Here is a 21,892-nt window from a genome sequence, read left to right on the forward strand (position 1 = left end):
ACGGGCCTGATGACACAGATTTCATTGCTGAGTGAAACTGCATTGTACGTAAGTACCACAAGTTCTTTATCCATTTTTCACTTTCTGTGATATTGAATTTGTACGGTAAACGAGGTTCTTGTAAACGGAGGCATCCCAAACTTTGGGGTGTCTGTGTCTTTTTGATTTTAATTTCCCTAAACTATAGGACCATAAGTGGAAGTGCCCTAGGCTGTGTTGCTTTGTTTTTTAGATGTTTCAGGAAACACCATACACTTCTCCTGAGTGTCTGTTGGCAATTTACCTCCCGCCCATCAGCATAACAAGGCTCCCAGTTCTCCATGGCCTCTCCTGCCTTTCTGGATTTTACACTTTTTTCAGATGGCCCTTTTGACCGGGGAGAAGTGAGACTTCATTGTAGTGCAGATTTCTTTGCAAGCTTGCTTGGTTGGCCAAAAAGGGCGTATGCGTTTTTTCCTGAATATATTCAGGAAAAAACGCATACGCCCTTTTTGGCCAAGTGCATCATTGTGGACGTTCTGCCTCTTTTCCTATGCTTTCAATGCAATTCCAGTCTACCTCCTGAAATCGGTTTCCTGCAATTCTGCCCCGCTTTCAAGTCCTCTTGGCAGCCTTACTTCAGTCTATTTTTGGACGATAGCTGTCATTTATAACTCTGCAGGTTTGTGAATTACAGTGCCCCTAAGCTCCTTTCTTCAACTCGCTTTCTTTTGAGCTGGCCGCAACACCGCAGGATGGCTTCAGGCCCTAATCTGGTTCCGGCCGGGCATGCTGAGCCTTTGGTTAATTCCTCTTCCTGGTGGGAAATGAGAGTTAAATTTGCCCGTCCAGACACCTCCAGCTAGCCTCTCATTGGTTCTCGCTATTCCTGTTCATCTTCCGCAGAAATTGCAAACTGGGCCAAACAGGAAGTTAAAGGGACTGACTCTCCAAGACGGGAGAGTGTTAGTAAAGCGTCTGGAATGTTGCACCCGAGTACCAGGGGAGGAAAACTGAGACATATTTGAACACGTCTCCTGTTCACATGGTTGATCATACTCTGGGTTCCACATGCATGATTTAGCTGAAGGAAGAATACCTTAAACCTGGGTAGTTGAAACCCGTGGAATGGGTACCATGCAATATGACTTCAAAGGGTCTTCATTTGCTCACCGAACCTCTCCAATCCTATCACTGCTGCGTTTATGCCCCTGTACACATGCTTGATTCTCTTTCGGAGACATAGCAATCCATAGGTTTTAAGATACTTACTAGTCAGGTACATTCTTAGGCGTTTAATATGCGGTGTTGAGTCCATTTCGTTGAGCAAGGAGTAGCTCTTGTCTATTCCATATTTGGTTTAAGGAACTTTATCTTTGCTCATTTCGAACTCTGGTTATGCAGCACCCCAACTCACCTTTACCCTTAAGCAAGCATAAGTTGGTTTTCTAAATTTGAGACCCTGTTCTGTTCTGTAATTCAGTTCCTGTGTAGCCAAGTTTACATTCCGTGTATTACTGATATATTATGATGTTTCTTTTTCTGTGTACTTATTTCAGTTAGAATCATCATACCTGAATCCACTGACTGTGCTGCTAAGGGCCTGATGACATAGATTTCATTGCTGAGTGATATTGCATTGTAAGTAAATACCACAACTTCTTTATCCATTTTTCACTTTCTGCGATGTTGAACTTGTACTGTAAACGAGGTTCTTGTAAACAGAACAGTTCCAAACTTTGGGGTGGCTGTGTCTTTTTTATTTTAATTTCCCTAAGCTATAGGACCATAAGTGGAAGTGCCCTAGGCTCTGTTGCTTTGTTTTTTAGATGTTTCAGGAAACACCATACACTTCTCCCGAGTGTCTGTTGGAAATTTACATCCCGCCCATCAGCATAACAAGGCTCCAAGTTCTCCATGGCCTGTCCTGCCTTTCTGGATTTTACACTTTTTTCAGATGACCCTTTTGACCGGGGAGAAGTGAGACTTCATTGTAGTGCAGATTTCCTTTGCAAGCTTGCTTGGTTGACCAAAAAGGGCGTATGCTTTTTTCGTGAATATATTCAGGAAAAAACACATACGCCCTTTTTGGCCAAGTGCATCATTGTGGACGTTCTGCCTCTTTTCCTATGCTTTCAATGCAATTCCAGTCTACCTCCTGAAATCGGTTTCCTGCAATTCTGCCCCGCTTTCAAGTCCTCTTGGCAGCCTTACTTCAGTCTATTTTTGGATGATAGCTGCCATTTATAACTCTGCAGGTTTGTGAATTACAGTGCCCCTGAGCTCCTTTCTTCAACTCGTTTTCTTGTGAGCTGGCCGCAACACCGCAGGATGGCTTCAGGCCCTAATCTGGTTCCGGCACGGCACGCTGAGCCTTTGGTTAATTCCTCTTCCTGGTGGGAAATGAGAGTTAAATTTGCCCGTCCAGACACCTACAGCTAGTCTCTCATTGGTTCTCGCTATTCCTGTTCATCTTCCGCAGAAATTGCAAACTGGGCCAAACAGGAGGTTAAAGGCGCTGACTCTCCAAGTGGGGAGACTGTTAGTAAAGCGTCTGGAATGTTGCACCCGAGTACCAGGGGAGGAAAACTGAGACATATTTGAACACGTCTCCCGTTCACACGGTTGATCATACTCTGGGTTCCACATGCATGTTTTATCTGAAGGAAGAATACCTTAAACCTGGAGAGTTGAGACCCGTGGAATTGGTACCATGCAATATTTCTTCAAAGGGTCTTCATTTGCTCACCGAACCTCTCCAATCCTATCACTGCTGCGTTTATGCCCCTGTATACACGCTTGATTCTCTTTTGGAGACATAGCAATCCATAGGTTTTAAGATACTTACTAGTCAGGTACATTCTTAGGCGTTTAATATGGGGTGTTGAGTCCATTTCGTTGAGCAAGGAGTAGCTCTTGTCTATTCCATATTTGGCTTAAGGAACTTTATCTGTGCTCATTTCAATCTCTGGTTTTATGCAGCACCCCAACTCACCTTTCCCCTTAATCAAGCATATGTTGGTTTTCTAAATTTGAGACCCTGTTCTGTTTTGGAATGCAGTTCCTGTGTAGCCAAGTTTACATTCCGTGTATTAGTGATATCTTATGATGTTTCTTTTTCTGTGTGACTTATTTCAGTTAGAATCATCGTACCTGAATCCACTCATTATGCTGCTACGGGCCTCATGACTTAGATTTCATTGCTGAGTGATACTGCATTGTACGTAAGTACCACAAGTTCTTTATCCATTTATCACTTTCTGTGATATTGAACTTGTACGGTAAACGAGGTTCTTGTAAACAGAGCCGTTCCAAACTTTGGGGTGGCTGTGTCTTTTTGATTTTAATTTCCCTAAGCTATAGGAGCATAAGTGGCAGTGCCCTAGGCTCTGTTGCTTTGTTTTTTAGATGTTTCAGGAAACACCATACACTTCACCGGAGTGTCTGTTGGCAATTTACATCCCGCCCATCAGCATAACAAGGCTCCCAGTTCTCCATGGCCTGTCCTGCCTTTCTGGATTTTACACTTTTTTCAGATGGCCCTTTTGACCGGGGGGAAGTGAGACTTCATTGTAGTGCAGATTTCCTTTGCAAGCTTGCTTGGTTGGCCAAAAAGGGCGTATGCGTTTTTTCCTGAATATATTCAGGAAAAAACGCATACGCCCTTTTTGGCCAAGTGCATCATTGTGGACGTTCTGCCTCTTTTCCTATGCTTTCAATGCAATTCCAGTCTACCTCCTGAAATCGGTTTCCTGCAATTCTGCCCCGCTTTCAAGTCCTCTTGGCAGCCTTACTTCAGTCTATTTTTGGATGATAGCTGCCATTTATAACTCTGCAGGTTTGTGAATTACAGTGCCCCTGAGCTCCTTTCTTCAACTCGTTTTCTTGTGAGCTGGCCGCAACACCGCAGGATGGCTTCAGGCCCTAATCTGGTTCCGGCACGGCACGCTGAGCCTTTGGTTAATTCCTCTTCCTGGTGGGAAATGAGAGTTAAATTTGCCCGTCCAGACACCTACAGCTAGTCTCTCATTGGTTCTCGCTATTCCTGTTCATCTTCCGCAGAAATTGCAAACTGGGCCAAACAGGAGGTTAAAGGCGCTGACTCTCCAAGTGGGGAGACTGTTAGTAAAGCGTCTGGAATGTTGCACCCGAGTACCAGGGGAGGAAAACTGAGACATATTTGAACACGTCTCCCGTTCACACGGTTGATCATACTCTGGGTTCCACATGCATGTTTTATCTGAAGGAAGAATACCTTAAACCTGGAGAGTTGAGACCCGTGGAATTGGTACCATGCAATATTTCTTCAAAGGGTCTTCATTTGCTCACCGAACCTCTCCAATCCTATCACTGCTGCGTTTATGCCCCTGTATACACGCTTGATTCTCTTTTGGAGACATAGCAATCCATAGGTTTTAAGATACTTACTAGTCAGGTACATTCTTAGGCGTTTAATATGGGGTGTTGAGTCCATTTCGTTGAGCAAGGAGTAGCTCTTGTCTATTCCATATTTGGCTTAAGGAACTTTATCTGTGCTCATTTCAATCTCTGGTTTTATGCAGCACCCCAACTCACCTTTCCCCTTAATCAAGCATATGTTGGTTTTCTAAATTTGAGACCCTGTTCTGTTTTGGAATGCAGTTCCTGTGTAGCCAAGTTTACATTCCGTGTATTAGTGATATCTTATGATGTTTCTTTTTCTGTGTGACTTATTTCAGTTAGAATCATCGTACCTGAATCCACTCATTATGCTGCTACGGGCCTCATGACTTAGATTTCATTGCTGAGTGATACTGCATTGTACGTAAGTACCACAAGTTCTTTATCCATTTATCACTTTCTGTGATATTGAACTTGTACGGTAAACGAGGTTCTTGTAAACAGAGCCGTTCCAAACTTTGGGGTGGCTGTGTCTTTTTGATTTTAATTTCCCTAAGCTATAGGAGCATAAGTGGCAGTGCCCTAGGCTCTGTTGCTTTGTTTTTTAGATGTTTCAGGAAACACCATACACTTCACCGGAGTGTCTGTTGGCAATTTACATCCCGCCCATCAGCATAACAAGGCTCCCAGTTCTCCATGGCCTGTCCTGCCTTTCTGGATTTTACACTTTTTTCAGATGGCCCTTTTGACCGGGGGGAAGTGAGACTTCATTGTAGTGCAGATTTCCTTTGCAAGCTTGCTTGGTTGGCCAAAAAGGGCGTATGCGTTTTTTCCTGAATATATTCAGGAAAAAACGCATACGCCCTTTTTGGCCAAGTGCATCATTGTGGACGTTCTGCCTCTTTTCCTATGCTTTCAATGCAATTCCAGTCTACCTCCTGAAATCGGTTTCCTGCAATTCTGCCCCGCTTTCAAGTCCTCTTGGCAGCCTTACTTCAGTCTATTTTTGGACGATAGCTGTCATTTATAACTCTGCAGGTTTGTGAATTACAGTGTCCCTGAGCTCCTTTCTTCAACTCGCTTTCTTGTGAGCTGGCCGCAACACCGCAGGATGGCTTCAGGCCCTAATCTGGTTCCGGCACGGCACGCTGAGCCTTTGGTTAATTCCTCTTCCTGGTGGGAAATGAGAGTTAAATTTGCCCGTCCAGACACCTCCAGCTAGTCTCTCATTGGTTCTCGCTATTCCTGTTCATCTTCCGCAGAAATTGCAAACTGGGCCAAACAGGAGGTTAAAGGGACTGACTCTCCAAGTCGGGAGAGTGTTAGTAAAGCGTCTGGAATGTTGCACCGGCGTACCAGGGTACGAAAACTGAGACATATTTGAACACGTCTCCCGATCACATGGTTGATCATACTCTAGGTTCCACATGCATGTTTTAGCTGAAGGAAGAATACCTTAAACCTGGGTAGTTGAAACCCGTGGAATGGGTACCATGCAATATGACTTCAAAGGGTCTTCATTTGCTCACCGAACCTCTCCAATCCTATCAGTGCTGTGTTTATGCCCCTGTACACATGCTTGATTCTCTTTCGGAGACATAGCAATCCATAGGTTTTAAGATACTTACTAGTCAGGTACATTCTTAGGCGTTTAATATGCGGTGTTGAGTCCATTTCGTTGAGCAAGGAGTAGCTCTTGTCTATTCCATATTTGGCTTAAGGAACTTTATCTGTGCTCATTTCAATCTCTGGTTTTATGCAGCACCCCAACTCACCTTTACCCTTAAGCAAGCATAAGTTGGTTTTCTAAATTTGAGACACTGTTCTGTTCTGTAATTCAGTTCCTGTGTAGCCAAGTTTCCATTCCGTGTATTACTGATATCTTATGATGTTTCTTTTTCTGTGTGACTTATTTCAGTTAGAATCATCATACCTGAATCCACTCATTGTGCTGCTAAGGGCCTGATGACATAGATTTCATTGCTGAGTGATATTGCTTTGTAAGTGAATACCACAACTTCTTTATCCATTTTTCACTTTCTGCGATGTTGAACTTGTACTGTAAACGAGGTTCTTGTAAACAGAGCCGTTCCAAACTTTGGGGTGGCTGTGTCTTTTTGATTTTAATTTCCCTAAGCTATAGGACCATAAGTGGAAGTGCCCTAGGTTCTGTTGCTTTGTTTTTTAGATGTTTCAGGAAACACCATACACTTCTCCCGAGTGGTTGTTGGCAATTTACATCCCGCCCATCAGCATAACAAGGCTCCCAGTTCTCCATGGCCTGTCCTGCCTTTCTGGATTTTACACTTTTTTCAGATGGCCCTTTTGACCGGGGGGAAGTGAGACTTCATTGTAGTGCAGATTTCCTTTGCAAGCTTGCTTGGTTGGCCAAAAAGGGCGTATGCGTTTTTTCCTGAATATATTCAGGAAAAAACGCATACGCCCTTTTTGGCCAAGTGCATCATTGTGGACGTTCTGCCTCTTTTCCTATGCTTTCAATGCAATTCCAGTCTACCTCCTGAAATCGGTTTCCTGCAATTCTGCCCTGCTTTCAAGTCCTCTTGGCAGCCTTACTTCAGTCTATTTTTGGACGATAGCTGTCATTTATAACTCTGCAGGTTTGTGAATTACAGTGCCCCTGAGCTCCTTTCTTCAACTCGCTTTCTTGTGACCTGGCCGCAACACTGCAAGATGGCTTCAGGCCCTAATCTGGTTCCGGTACGGCACGCTGAGCCTTTGGTTATTTCCTCTTCCTGGTGGGAAATGAGAGTTAAATTTGCCCGTCCAGACACCTCCAGCTAGTCTCTCATTGGTTCTCGCTATTCCTGTTCATCTTCCGCAGAAATTGCAAACTGGGCCAAACAGGAGGTTAAAGGCGCTGACTCTCCAAGTGGGGAGACTGTTAGTAAAGCGTCTGGAATGTTGCACCCGAGTACCAGGGGAGGAAAACTGAGACATATTTGAACACGTCTCCCGTTCACACGGTTGATCATACTCTGGGTTCCACATGCATGTTTTATCTGAAGGAAGAATACCTTAAACCTGGAGAGTTGAGACCCGTGGAATTGGTACCATGCAATATTTCTTCAAAGGGTCTTCATTTGCTCACCGAACCTCTCCAATCCTATCACTGCTGCGTTTATGCCCCTGTATACACGCTTGATTCTCTTTTGGAGACATAGCAATCCATAGGTTTTAAGATACTTACTAGTCAGGTACATTCTTAGGCGTTTAATATGGGGTGTTGAGTCCATTTCGTTGAGCAAGGAGTAGCTCTTGTCTATTCCATATTTGGCTTAAGGAACTTTATCTGTGCTCATTTCAATCTCTGGTTTTATGCAGCACCCCAACTCACCTTTCCCCTTAATCAAGCATATGTTGGTTTTCTAAATTTGAGACCCTGTTCTGTTTTGGAATGCAGTTCCTGTGTAGCCAAGTTTACATTCCGTGTATTAGTGATATCTTATGATGTTTCTTTTTCTGTGTGACTTATTTCAGTTAGAATCATCGTACCTGAATCCACTCATTATGCTGCTACGGGCCTCATGACTTAGATTTCATTGCTGAGTGATACTGCATTGTACGTAAGTACCACAAGTTCTTTATCCATTTATCACTTTCTGTGATATTGAACTTGTACGGTAAACGAGGTTCTTGTAAACAGAGCCGTTCCAAACTTTGGGGTGGCTGTGTCTTTTTGATTTTAATTTCCCTAAGCTATAGGAGCATAAGTGGCAGTGCCCTAGGCTCTGTTGCTTTGTTTTTTAGATGTTTCAGGAAACACCATACACTTCACCGGAGTGTCTGTTGGCAATTTACATCCCGCCCATCAGCATAACAAGGCTCCCAGTTCTCCATGGCCTGTCCTGCCTTTCTGGATTTTACACTTTTTTCAGATGGCCCTTTTGACCGGGGGGAAGTGAGACTTCATTGTAGTGCAGATTTCCTTTGCAAGCTTGCTTGGTTGGCCAAAAAGGGCGTATGCGTTTTTTCCTGAATATATTCAGGAAAAAACGCATACGCCCTTTTTGGCCAAGTGCATCATTGTGGACGTTCTGCCTCTTTTCCTATGCTTTCAATGCAATTCCAGTCTACCTCCTGAAATCGGTTTCCTGCAATTCTGCCCCGCTTTCAAGTCCTCTTGGCAGCCTTACTTCAGTCTATTTTTGGACGATAGCTGTCATTTATAACTCTGCAGGTTTGTGAATTACAGTGTCCCTGAGCTCCTTTCTTCAACTCGCTTTCTTGTGAGCTGGCCGCAACACCGCAGGATGGCTTCAGGCCCTAATCTGGTTCCGGCACGGCACGCTGAGCCTTTGGTTAATTCCTCTTCCTGGTGGGAAATGAGAGTTAAATTTGCCCGTCCAGACACCTCCAGCTAGTCTCTCATTGGTTCTCGCTATTCCTGTTCATCTTCCGCAGAAATTGCAAACTGGGCCAAACAGGAGGTTAAAGGGACTGACTCTCCAAGTCGGGAGAGTGTTAGTAAAGCGTCTGGAATGTTGCACCGGCGTACCAGGGTACGAAAACTGAGACATATTTGAACACGTCTCCCGATCACATGGTTGATCATACTCTAGGTTCCACATGCATGTTTTAGCTGAAGGAAGAATACCTTAAACCTGGGTAGTTGAAACCCGTGGAATGGGTACCATGCAATATGACTTCAAAGGGTCTTCATTTGCTCACCGAACCTCTCCAATCCTATCAGTGCTGTGTTTATGCCCCTGTACACATGCTTGATTCTCTTTCGGAGACATAGCAATCCATAGGTTTTAAGATACTTACTAGTCAGGTACATTCTTAGGCGTTTAATATGCGGTGTTGAGTCCATTTCGTTGAGCAAGGAGTAGCTCTTGTCTATTCCATATTTGGCTTAAGGAACTTTATCTGTGCTCATTTCAATCTCTGGTTTTATGCAGCACCCCAACTCACCTTTACCCTTAAGCAAGCATAAGTTGGTTTTCTAAATTTGAGACACTGTTCTGTTCTGTAATTCAGTTCCTGTGTAGCCAAGTTTCCATTCCGTGTATTACTGATATCTTATGATGTTTCTTTTTCTGTGTGACTTATTTCAGTTAGAATCATCATACCTGAATCCACTCATTGTGCTGCTAAGGGCCTGATGACATAGATTTCATTGCTGAGTGATATTGCTTTGTAAGTGAATACCACAACTTCTTTATCCATTTTTCACTTTCTGCGATGTTGAACTTGTACTGTAAACGAGGTTCTTGTAAACAGAGCCGTTCCAAACTTTGGGGTGGCTGTGTCTTTTTGATTTTAATTTCCCTAAGCTATAGGACCATAAGTGGAAGTGCCCTAGGTTCTGTTGCTTTGTTTTTTAGATGTTTCAGGAAACACCATACACTTCTCCCGAGTGGTTGTTGGCAATTTACATCCCGCCCATCAGCATAACAAGGCTCCCAGTTCTCCATGGCCTGTCCTGCCTTTCTGGATTTTACACTTTTTTCAGATGGCCCTTTTGACCGGGGGGAAGTGAGACTTCATTGTAGTGCAGATTTCCTTTGCAAGCTTGCTTGGTTGGCCAAAAAGGGCGTATGCGTTTTTTCCTGAATATATTCAGGAAAAAACGCATACGCCCTTTTTGGCCAAGTGCATCATTGTGGACGTTCTGCCTCTTTTCCTATGCTTTCAATGCAATTCCAGTCTACCTCCTGAAATCGGTTTCCTGCAATTCTGCCCTGCTTTCAAGTCCTCTTGGCAGCCTTACTTCAGTCTATTTTTGGACGATAGCTGTCATTTATAACTCTGCAGGTTTGTGAATTACAGTGCCCCTGAGCTCCTTTCTTCAACTCGCTTTCTTGTGACCTGGCCGCAACACTGCAAGATGGCTTCAGGCCCTAATCTGGTTCCGGTACGGCACGCTGAGCCTTTGGTTATTTCCTCTTCCTGGTGGGAAATGAGAGTTAAATTTGCCCGTCCAGACACCTCCAGCTAGTCTCTCATTGGTTCTCGCTATTCCTGTTCATCTTCCGCAGAAATTGCAAACTGGGCCAAACAGGAGGTTAAAGGAACTGACTCTCCAAGTCGGGAGAGTGTTAGTAAAGCGTCTGGAATGTTGCACCCGAGTACCAGGGTACGAAAACTGAGACATATTTGAACACGTCTCCCGATCACATGGTTGATCATACTCTAGGTTCCACATGCATGTTTTAGCTGAAGGAAGAATACCTTAAACCTGGGTAGTTGAAACCCGTGGAATGGGTACCATGCAATATGACTTCAAAGGGTCTTCATTTGCTCACCGAACCTCTCCAATCCTATCACTGCTGCGTTTATGCCCCTGTACACATGCTTGATTCTCTTTCGGAGACATAGCAATCCATAGGTTTTAAGATACTTACTAGTCAGGTACATTCTTAGGCGTTTAATATGCGGTGTTGAGTCCATTTCGTTGAGCAAGGAGTAGCTCTTGTCTATTCCATATTTGTTTTAAGGAACTTTATCTTTGCTCATTTCGAACTCTGTTTATGCAGCACCCCAACTCACCTTTCCCCTTAAGCAAGCATAAGTTGGTTTTCTAAATTTGAGACCCTGTACTATTCTGTAATTCAGTTCCTGTGTAGCCAAGTTTACATTCCGTGTATTTCTGATATATTATGATGTTTCTTTTTCTGTGTACTTATTTCAGTTAGAATCATCATACCTGAATCCACTCACTGTGCTGCTAAGGGCCTGATGACATAGATTTCATTGCTGAGTGATATTGCATTGTAAGTAAATACCACAACTTCTTTATCCATTTTTCACTTTCTGCGATGTTGAACTTGTACTGTAAACGAGGTTCTTGTAAACAGAACGGTTCCAAACTTTGGGGTGGCTGTGTCTTTTTGATTTTAATTTCCCTAAGCTATAGGACCATAAGTGGAAGTGCCCTAGGCTCTGTTGCTTTGTTTTTTAGATGTTTCAGGAAACACCATACACTTCTCCCGAGTGTCTGTTGGCAATTTACATCCCGCCCATCAGCATAACAAGGCTCCAAGTTCTCCATGGCCTGTCCTGCCTTTCTGGATTTTACACTTTTTTCAGATGACCCTTTTGACCGGGGAGAAGTGAGACTTCATTGTAGTGCAGATTTCCTTTGCAAGCTTGCTTGGTTGACCAAAAAGGGCATATGCGTTTTTTCCTGAATATATTCAGGAAAAAACGCATACGCCCTTTTTGGCCAAGTGCATCATTGTGGACGTTCTGCCTCTTTTCCTATGCTTTCAATGCAATTCCAGTCTACCTCCTGAAATCGGTTTCCTGCAATTCTGCCCCGCTTTCAAGTCCTCTTGGCAGCCTTACTTCAGTCTATTTTTGGATGATAGCTGCCATTTATAACTCTGCAGGTTTGTGAATTACAGTGCCCCTGAGCTCCTTTCTTCAACTCGTTTTCTTGTGAGCTGGCCGCAACACCGCAGGATGGCTTCAGGCCCTAATCTGGTTCCGGCACGGCACGCTGAGCCTTTGGTTAATTCCTCTTCCTGGTGGGAAATGAGAGTTAAATTTGCCCGTCCAGACACCTACAGCTAGTCTCTCATTGGTTCTCGCTATTCCTGTTCATCTTCCGCAGAAATTGCAAACTGGGCCAAACAGGAGGTTAAAGGCGCTGACTCTCCAAGTGGGGAGACTGTTAGTAAAGCGTCTGGAATGTTGCACCCGAGTACCAGGGGAAGAAAACTGAGACATATTTGAACACGTCTCCCGTTCACACGGTTGATCATACTCTGGGTTCCACATGCATGTTTTATCTGAAGGAAGAATACCTTAAACCTGGAGAGTTGAGACCCGTGGAATTGGTACCATGCAATATGTCTTCAAAGGGTCTTCATTTGCTCACCGAACCTCTCCAATCCTATCAGTGCTGCGTTTATGCCCCTGTATACACGCTTGATTCTCTTTTGGAGACATAGCAATCCATAGGTTTTAAGATACTTACTAGTCAGGTACATTCTTAGGCGTTTAATATGGGGTGTTGAGTCCATTTCGTTGAGCAAGGAGTAGCTCTTGTCTATTCCATATTTGGCTTAAGGAACTTTATCTGTGCTCATTTCAATCTCTGGTTTTATGCAGCACCCCAACTCACCTTTCCCCTTAATCAAGCATATGTTGGTTTTCTAAATTTGAGACCCTGTTCTGTTTTGGAATGCAGTTCCTGTGTAGCCAAGTTTACATTCCGTGTATTAGTGATATCTTATGATGTTTCTTTTTCTGTGTGACTTATTTCAGTTAGAATCATCGTACCTGAATCCACTCATTATGCTGCTACGGGCCTCATGACTTAGATTTCATTGCTGAGTGATACTGCATTGTACGTAAGTACCACAAGTTCTTTATCCATTTTTCACTTTCTGTGATATTGAACTTGTACGGTAAACGAGGTTCTTGTAAACAGAGGCGTCCCAAACTGTGGGGTGGCTGTGTCTTTTTGATTTTAATTTCCCTAAGCTATAGGACCATAAGTGGCAGTGCCCTAGGTTCTGTTGCTTTGTTTTTTAGATGTTTCAGGAAACACCATACACTTCTCCCGAGTGGTTGTTGGCAATTTACATCCCGCCCATCAGCATAACAAGGCTCCCAGTTCTCCATGGCCTGTCCTGCCTTTCTGGATTTTACACTTTTTTCAGATGGCCCTTTTGACCGGGGGGAAGTGAGACTTCATTGTAGTGCAGATTTCCTTTGCAAGCTTGCTTGGTTGGCCAAAAAGGGCGTATGCGTTTTTTCCTGAATATATTCAGGAAAAAACGCATACGCCCTTTTTGGCCAAGTGCATCATTGTGGACGTTCTGCCTCTTTTCCTATGCTTTCAATGCAATTCCAGTCTACCTCCTGAAATCGGTTTCCTGCAATTCTGCCCTGCTTTCAAGTCCTCTTGGCAGCCTTACTTCAGTCTATTTTTGGACGATAGCTGTCATTTATAACTCTGCAGGTTTGTGAATTACAGTGTCCCTGAGCTCCTTTCTTCAACTCCCTTTCTTGTGAGCTGGCCGCAACACCGCAAGATGGCTTCAGGCCCTAATCTGGTTCCGGTACGGCACGCTGAGCCTTTGGTTAATTCCTCTTCCTGGTGGGAAATGAGAGTTAAATTTGCCCGTCCAGACACCTCTAGCTAGCCTCTCATTGGTTCTCTCTATTCCTGTTCATCTTCCGCAGAATTTGCAAACTGGGCCAAACAGGAGGTTTAAGGGACTTACTCTCCAAGTCGGGAGAGTGTTAGTAAAGCATCTGGAATGTTGCACCCGAGTACCAGGGGCGGAAACCTGAGACATATTTGAACACGTCTCCCGTTCACATGGTTGATCATACTCTGGGTTCCACATGCATGTTTTAGCTGAAGGAAGAATACCTTAAACCTGGAGAGTTGAGACCCGTGTAATGGGTACCATGTAATATGACTTCAAAGGGTCTTCATTTGCTCACGAACCTCTCCAATCCTATCACTGCTGCGTTTATGCCCCTGTATACACGCTTGGTTCTCTTTCGGAGACATAGCAATCCATAGGTTTTAAGATACTTACTAGTCAGGTACATTCTTAGGCGTTTAATATGCGGTGTTGAGTCCATTTCGTTGAGCAAGGAGTAGCTCTTGTCTATTCCATATTTGGCTTAAGGAACTTTATCTGTGCTCATTTCAATCTCTGGTTTTATGCAGCACCCCAACTCACCTTTCCCCTTAAGCAAGCATAAGTTGGTTTTCTAAATTTGAGACCCTGTTCTGTTCTGTAATTCAGTTCCTGTGTAGCCAAGTTTCCATTCCGTGTATTACTGATATATTATGATGTTTCTTTTTCTGTGTGACTTATTTCAGTTAGAATCATCGTACCTGAATCCACTCATTATGCTGCTACGGGCCTGATGACATAGATTTCATTGCTGAGTGATACTGCATTGTACGTAAGTACCACAAGTTCTTTATCCATTTTTCAGTTTATGTGATATTGAACTTGTACTGTAAACGAGGTTCTTGTAAACAGAGGCGTCCCAAACTTTGGGGTGGCTGTGTCTTTTTGATTTTAATTTCCCTAAGCTATAGGACCATAAGTGGAAGTGCCCTAGGCTCTGTTGCTTTGTTTTTTAGATGTTTCAGGAAACACCATACACTTCTCCCGAGTGTCTGTTGGCAATTTACATCCCGCCCATCAGCATAACAAGGCTCCCAGTTCTCCATGGCCTGTCCTGCCTTTCTGGATTTTACACTTTTTTCAGATGGCCCTTTTGACCGGGGGGAAGTGAGACTTCATTGTAGTGCAGATTTCCTTTGCAAGCTTGCTTGGTTGGCCAAAAAGGGCGTATGCGTTTTTTCCTGAATATATTCAGGAAAAAATGCATACGCCCTTTTTGGCCAAGTGCATCATTGTGGACGTTCTGCCTCTTTTCCTATGGTTTCAATGCAATTCCAGTCTACCTCCTGAAATCGGTTTCCTGCAATTCTGCCCCGCTTTCAAGTCCTCTTGGCAGCCTTACTTCAGTATATTTTTGGATGATAGCTGTCATTTATAACTCTGCAGGTTTGTGAATTACAGTGCCCCTGAGCTCCTTTCTTCAACTCGCTTTCTTGTGAGCTGGCCGCAACACCGCAGGATGGCTTCAGGCCCTAATCTGGTTCCGGCAAGGCACGCTGAGCCTTTGGTTAATTCCTCTTCCTGGTGGGAAATGAGAGTTAAATTTGCCCGTCCAGACACCTCCAGCTAGTCTCTCATTGGTTCTCGCTATTCCTGTTCATCTTCCACAGAAATTGCAAACTGGGCCAAACAGGAGGTTAAAGGAACTGACTCTCCAAGTCGGGAGAGTGTTAGTAAAGCGTCTGGAATGTTGCACCCGAGTACCAGGGTACGAAAACTGAGACATATTTGAACACGTCTCCCGATCACATGGTTGATCATACTCTAGGTTCCACATGCATGTTTTAGCTGAAGGAAGAATACCTTAAACCTGGGTAGTTGAAACCCGTGGAATGGGTACCATGCAATATGACTTCAAAGGGTCTTCATTTGCTCACCGAACCTCTCCAATCCTATCACTGCTGCGTTTATGCCCCTGTACACATGCTTGATTCTCTTTCGGAGACATAGCAATCCATAGGTTTTAAGATACTTACTAGTCAGGTACATTCTTAGGCGTTTAATATGCGGTGTTGAGTCCATTTCGTTGAGCAAGGAGTAGCTCTTGTCTATTCCATATTTGGCTTAAGGAACTTTATCTGTGCTCATTTCGATCTCTGGTTATGCAGCACCCCAACTCACCTTTACCCTTAAGCAAGCATAAGTTGGTTTTCTAAATTTGAGACCCTGTTCTGTTCTGTAATTCAGTTCCTGTGTAGCCAAGTTTACATTCCGTGTATTACTGATATATTATGATGTTTCTTTTTCTGTGTACTTATTTCAGTTAGAATCATCATACCTGAATCCACTCACTGTGCTGCTAAGGGCCTGATGACATAGATTTGATTGCTGAGTGATATTGCTTTTTAAGTAAATACCACAACTTCTTTATCCATTTTTCACTTTCTGCGATGTTGAACTTGTACTGTAAACGAGGTTCTTGTAAACAGAGCCGTTCCAAACATTGGGGTGGCTGTGTCTTTTTGATTTTAATTTCCCTAAGCTATAGGACCATAAGTGGAAGTGCCCTAGGCTCTGTTGCTTTGTTTTTTAGATGTTTCAGGAAACACCATACACTTCTCCTGAGTGGTTGTTGGCAATTTACATCCCGCCCATCAGCATAACAAGGCTCCCAGTTCTCCATGGCCTGTCCTGCCTTTCTGGATTTTACACTTTTTTCAGATGGCCCTTTTGACCGGGGAGAAGTGAGACTTCATTGTAGTGCAGATTTCCTTTGCAAGCTTGCTTGGTTGGCCAAAAAGTGCGTATGCGTTTTTTCCTGAATATATTCAGGAAAAAACGCATACGCCCTTTTTGGCCAAGTGCATCATTGTGGACGTTCTGCCTCTTTTCCTATGCTTTCAATGCAATTCCAGTCTACCTCCTGAAATCGGTTTCCTGCAATTCTGCCCCGCTTTCAAGTCCTCTTGGCAGCCTTACTTCAGTCTATTTTTGGACGATAGCTGTCATTTATAACTCTGCAGGTTTGTGAATTACAGTGCCCCTGAGCTCCTTTCTTCAACTCGCTTTCTTGTGAGCTGGCCGCAACACCGCAGAATGGCTTCAGGCCCTAATCTGGTTCCGGCACGGCACACTGAGCCTTTGGTTATTTCCTCTTCCTGGTGGGAAATGAGAGTTAAATTTGCCCGTCCAGACACCTCCAGCTAGTCTCTCATTGGTTCTCGCTATTCCTGTTCATCTTCCGCAGAAATTGCAAACTGGGCCAAACAGGAGGTTAAAGGCGCTGACTCTCCAAGTGGGGAGACTGTTAGTAAAGCGTCTGGAATGTTGCACCCGAGTACCAGGGGAGGAAAACTGAGACATATTTGAACACCTCTCCCGTTCACACGGTTGATCATACTCTGGGTTTCACATGCATGTTTTAGCTGAAGGAAGAATACCTTAAACCTGGAGAGTTGAGACCCGTGGAATGGGTACCATGCAATATGTCTTCAAAGGGTCTTCATTTGCTCACCGAACCTCTCCAATCCTATCACTGCTGCGTTTTTGCCCCTGTACACACGCTTGATTCTCTTTTGGAGACATAGCAATCCATAGGTTTTAAGATACTTACTAGTCAGGTACATTCTTAGGCGTTTAATATGGGGTGTTGAGTCCATTTCGTTGAGCAAGGAGTAGCTCTTGTCTATTCCATATTTGGCTTAAGGAACTTTATCTGTGCTCATTTCAATCTCTGGTTTTATGCAGCACCCCAACTCCCCTTTCCCCTTAAGCAAGCATAAGTTGGTTTTCTAAATTTGAGACCCTGTTCTGTTTTGGAATGCAGTTCCTGTGTAGCCAAGTTTCCATTCCGTGTATTACTGATATCTTATGATGTTTCTTTTTCTGTGTGACTTATTTCAGTTAGAATCATCATACCTGAATCCACTCATTGTGCTGCTAAGGGCCTGATGACATAGATTTCATTGCTGAGTGATATTGCTTTGTAAGTGAATACCACAACTTCTTTATCCATTTTTCACTTTCTGCGATGTTGAACTTGTACTGTAAACGAGGTTCTTGTAAACAGAGCCATTCCAAACTTTGGGGTGGCTGTGTCTTTTTGATTTTAATTTCCCTAAGCTATAGGACCATAAGTGGCAGTGCCCTAGGCTCTGTTGCTTTGTTTTTTAGATGTTTCAGGAAACACCATACACTTCTCCCGAGTGGTTGTTGGCAATTTACATCCCGCCCATCAGCATAACAAGGCTCCCAGTTCTCCATGGCCTGTCCTGCCTTTCTGGATTTTACACTTTTTTCAGATGGCTTTTTTGACCGGGGGGAAGTGAGACTTCATTGTAGTGCAGATTTCCTTTGCAAGCTTGCTTGGTTGGCCAAAAAGGGCGTATGCGTTTTTTCCTGAATATATTCAGGAAAAAACGCATACGCCCTTTTTGGCCAAGTGCATCATTGTGGACGTTCTGCCTCTTTTCCTATGCTTTCAATGCAATTCCAGTCTACCTGCTGAAATCGGTTTCCTGCAATTCTGCCGCGCTTTCAAGTCCTCTTGGCAGCCTTACTTCAGTCTATTTTTGGACGATAGCTGTCATTTATAACTCTGCAGGTTTGTGAATTACAGTGCCCCTGAGCTCCTTTCTTCAACTCGCTTTCTTGTGACCTGGCCGCAACACCGCAGGATGGCTTCAGGCCCTAATCTGGTTCCGGCCCGGCATGCTGAGCCTTTGGTTAATTCCTCTTCCTGGTGGGAAATGAGAGTTAAATTTGCCCGTCCAGACACCTCCAGCTAGCCTCTCATTGGTTCTCGCTATTCCTGTTCATCTTCCGCAGAAATTGCAAACTGGGCCAAACAGGAGGTTAAAGGGACTGACTCTCCAAGTCGGGAGAGTGTTAGTAAAGCGTCTGGAATGTTGCACCCGAGTACCAGGGGGGGAAAACTGAGACATATTTGAACACGTCTCCCGTTCACATGGTTGATCATACTCTGGGTTCCACATGCATGTTTTAGCTGAAGGAAGAATACCTTAAACCTGGAGAGTTGAGACCCGTGGAATGGGTACCATGCAATATGACTTCAAAGGGTCTTCATTTGCTCACGAACCTCTCCAATCCTATCACTGCTGCGTTTATGCCCCTGTACACATGCTACATTCTCTTTCGGAGACATAGCAATCCATAGGTTTTAAGATACTTACTAGTCAGGTACTTTCTTAGGCGTTTAATATGCGGTGTTGAGTCCATTTCGTTGAGCAAGGAGTAGCTCTTGTCTATTCCATATTTGGCTTAAGGAACTTTATCTTTGCTCATTTCGATCTCTGGTTATGCAGCACCCCAACTCACCTTTACCCTTAAGCAAGCATAAGTTGGTTTTCTAAATTTGAGACCCTGTTCTGTTCTGTAATTCAGTTCCTGTGTAGCCAAGTTTACATTCCGTGTATTACTGATATATTATGATGTTTCTTTTTCTGTGTACTTATTTCAGTTAGAATTATCATACCTGAATCCACTCATTGTGCTGCTAAGGGCCTGATGACATAGATTTGATTGCTGAGTGATATTGCTTTGTAAGTAAATACCACAACTTCTTTATCCATTTTTCACTTTCTGCGATGTTGAACTTGTACTTTAAACGAGGTTCTTGTAAACAGAACGGTTCCAAACTTTGGGGTGGCTGTGTCTTTTTTATTTTAATTTCCCTAAGCTATAGGACCATAAGTGGCAGTGCCCTAGGCTCTGTTGCTTTGTTTTTTAGATGTTTCAGGAAACACCATACACTTCTCCCGAGTGTCTGTTGGCAATTTACCTCCCGCCCATCAGCATAACAAAGCTCCCAGTTCTCCATGGCCTGTCCTGCCTTTCTGGATTTTACACTTTTTTCAGATGGCCCTTTTGACCGGGGGGGAAGTGAGACTTCATTGTAGTGCAGATTTCCTTTGCAAGCTTGCTTGGTTGGCCAAAAAGGGCGTATGCGTTTTTTCCTGAATATATTCAGGAAAAAACGCATACGCCCTTTTTGGCCAAGTGCATCATTGTGGACGTTCTGCCTCTTTTCCTATGCTTTCAATGCAATTCCAGTCTACCTCCTGAAATCGGTTTCCTGCAATTCTGCCCTGCTTTCAAGTCCTCTTGGCAGCCTTACTTCAGTATATTTTTTGACGATAGCTGTCATTTATAACTCTGCAGGTTTGTGAATTACAGTGTCCCTGAGCTCCTTTCTTCAACTCGCTTTCTTGTGAGCTGGCCGCAACACCGCAGGATGGCTTCAGGCCCTAATCTGGTTCCGGCAAGGCACGCTGAGCCTTTGGTTAATTCCTCTTCCTGGTGGGAAATGAGAGTTAAATTTGCCCGTCCAGACACCTCCAGCTAGTCTCTCATTGGTTCTCGCTATTCCTGTTCATCTTCCGCAGAAATTGCAAACTGGGCCAAACAGGAGGTTAAAGGGACTGACTCTCCAAGTCGGGAGAGTGTTAGTAAAGCGTCTTGAATGTTGCACCGGCGTACCAGGGTACGAAAACTGAGACATATTTGAACACGTCTCCCGATCACATGGTTGATCATACTCTAGGTTCCACATGCATGTTTTAGCTGAAGGAAGAATACCTTAAACCTGGGTAGTTGAAACCCGTGGAATGGGTACCATGCAATATGACTTCAAAGGGTCTTCATTTGCTCACCGCACCTCTCCAATCCTATCAGTGCTGTGTTTATGCCCCTGTACACATGCTTGATTCTCTTTCGGAGACATAGCAATCCATAGGTTTTAAGATACTTACTAGTCAGGTACATTCTTAGGCGTTTAATATGCGGTGTTGAGTCCATTTCGTTGAGCAAGGAGTAGCTCTTGTCTATTCCATATTTGGCTTAAGGAACTTTATCTGTGCTCATTTCAATCTCTGGTTTTATGCAGCACCCCAACTCACCTTTACCCTTAAGCAAGCATAAGTTGGTTTTCTAAATTTGAGACCCTGTTCTGTTCTGTAATTCAGTTCCTGTGTAGCCAAGTTTCCATTCCGTGTATTACTGATATCTTATGATGTTTCTTTTTCTGTGTGACTTATTTCAGTTAGAATCATCATACCTGAATCCACTCATTGTGCTGCTAAGGGCCTGATGACATAGATTTGATTGCTGAGTGATATTGCTTTGTAAGTGAATACCACAACTTCTTTATCCATTTTTCACTTTCTGCGATGTTGAACTTGTACTGTAAACGAGGTTCTTGTAAACAGAGGCGTCCCAAACTTTGGGGTGGCTGTGTCTTTTTGATTTTAATTTCCCTAAGCTATAGGACCATAAGTGGAAGTGCCCTAGGCTCTGTTGCTTTGTTTTTTAGATGTTTCAGGAAACACCATACACTTCTCCCGAGTGGTTGTTGGCAATTTACATCCCGCCCGTCAGCATAACAAGGCTCCCAGTTCTCCATGGCCTGTCCTGCCTTTCTGGATTTTACACTTTTTTCAGATGGCCCTTTTGACCGGGGGGAAGTGAGACTTCATTGTAGTGCAGATTTCCTTTGCAAGCTTGCTTGGTTGGCCAAAAAGGGCGTATGCGTTTTTTCCTGAATATATTCAGGAAAAAACGCATATGCCCTTTTTGGCCAAGTGCATCATTGTGGACGTTCTGCCTCTTTTCCTATGCTTTCAATGCAATTCCAGTCTACCTCCTGAAATCGGTTTCCTGCAATTCTGCCCCGCTTTCAAGTCCTCTTGGCAGCCTTACTTCAGTCTATTTTTGGACGATAGCTGTCATTTATAACTCTGCAGGTTTGTGAATTACAGTGCCCCTGAATTCCTTTCTTCAACTCACTTTCTTGTGACCTGGCCGCAACACCGCAGGATGGCTTCAGGCCCTAATCTGGTTCCGGCCCGGCATGCTGAGCCTTTGGTTAATTCCTCTTCCTGGTGGGAAATGAGAGTTAAATTTGCCCGTCCAGACACCTCTAGCTAGCCTCTCATTGGTTCTCGCTATTCCTGTTCATCTTCCGCAGAAATTGCAAACTGGGCCAAACAGGAGGTTTAAGGGACTTACTCTCCAAGTCGGGAGAGTGTTAGTAAAGCATCTGGAATGTTGCACCCGAGTACCAGGGGCGGAAAACTGAGACATATTTGAACACGTCTCCCGTTCACATGGTTGATCATACTCTGGGTTCCACATGCATGTTTTAGCTGAAGGAAGAATACCTTAAACCTGGAGAGTTGAGACCCGTGTAATGGGTACCATGTAATATGACTTCAAAGGGTCTTCATTTGCTCACGAACCTCTCCAATCCTATCACTGCTGCGTTTATGCCCCTGTATACACGCTTGGTTCTCTTTTGGAGACATAGCAATCCATAGGTTTTAAGATACTTACTAGTCAGGTACATTCTTAGGCGTTTAATATGCGGTGTTGAGTCCATTTCGTTGAGCAAGGAGTAGCTCTTGTCTATTCCATATTTGGCTTAAGGAACTTTATCTGTGCTCATTTCA

The 21,892-nt window shown here is 43.9% G+C and overlaps 1 long non-coding RNA gene across 9 annotated transcripts in view; it reads left to right on the plus strand.

Annotated features, from left to right (window-relative positions):
* LOC307181295 overlaps positions 1 to 21,892 on the plus strand; it is a 1,377,052-nt gene that overhangs the window by 729,809 nt on the left and 625,351 nt on the right. The window contains exon 1 of one of the 9 annotated variants that reach the window (XR_013826364.1): positions 12,662 to 12,680. The exons of 6 other annotated variants lie outside the window; for them this stretch is intronic. This is a non-coding gene — a long non-coding RNA (uncharacterized lncRNA). Of the gene's footprint in view, positions 1 to 12,661; positions 12,681 to 15,774; positions 15,837 to 20,526; positions 20,570 to 21,892 lie in introns of those variants that run through there. 2 more of the 9 variants (XR_013826365.1, XR_013826366.1) reach the window with 2 other exon arrangements.

Source organism: Stenella coeruleoalba, assembly GCF_951394435.1.
Source record: "Stenella coeruleoalba genome assembly, contig: scaffold_34, whole genome shotgun sequence".
NCBI lineage: Eukaryota > Metazoa > Chordata > Mammalia > Artiodactyla > Delphinidae > Stenella > Stenella coeruleoalba.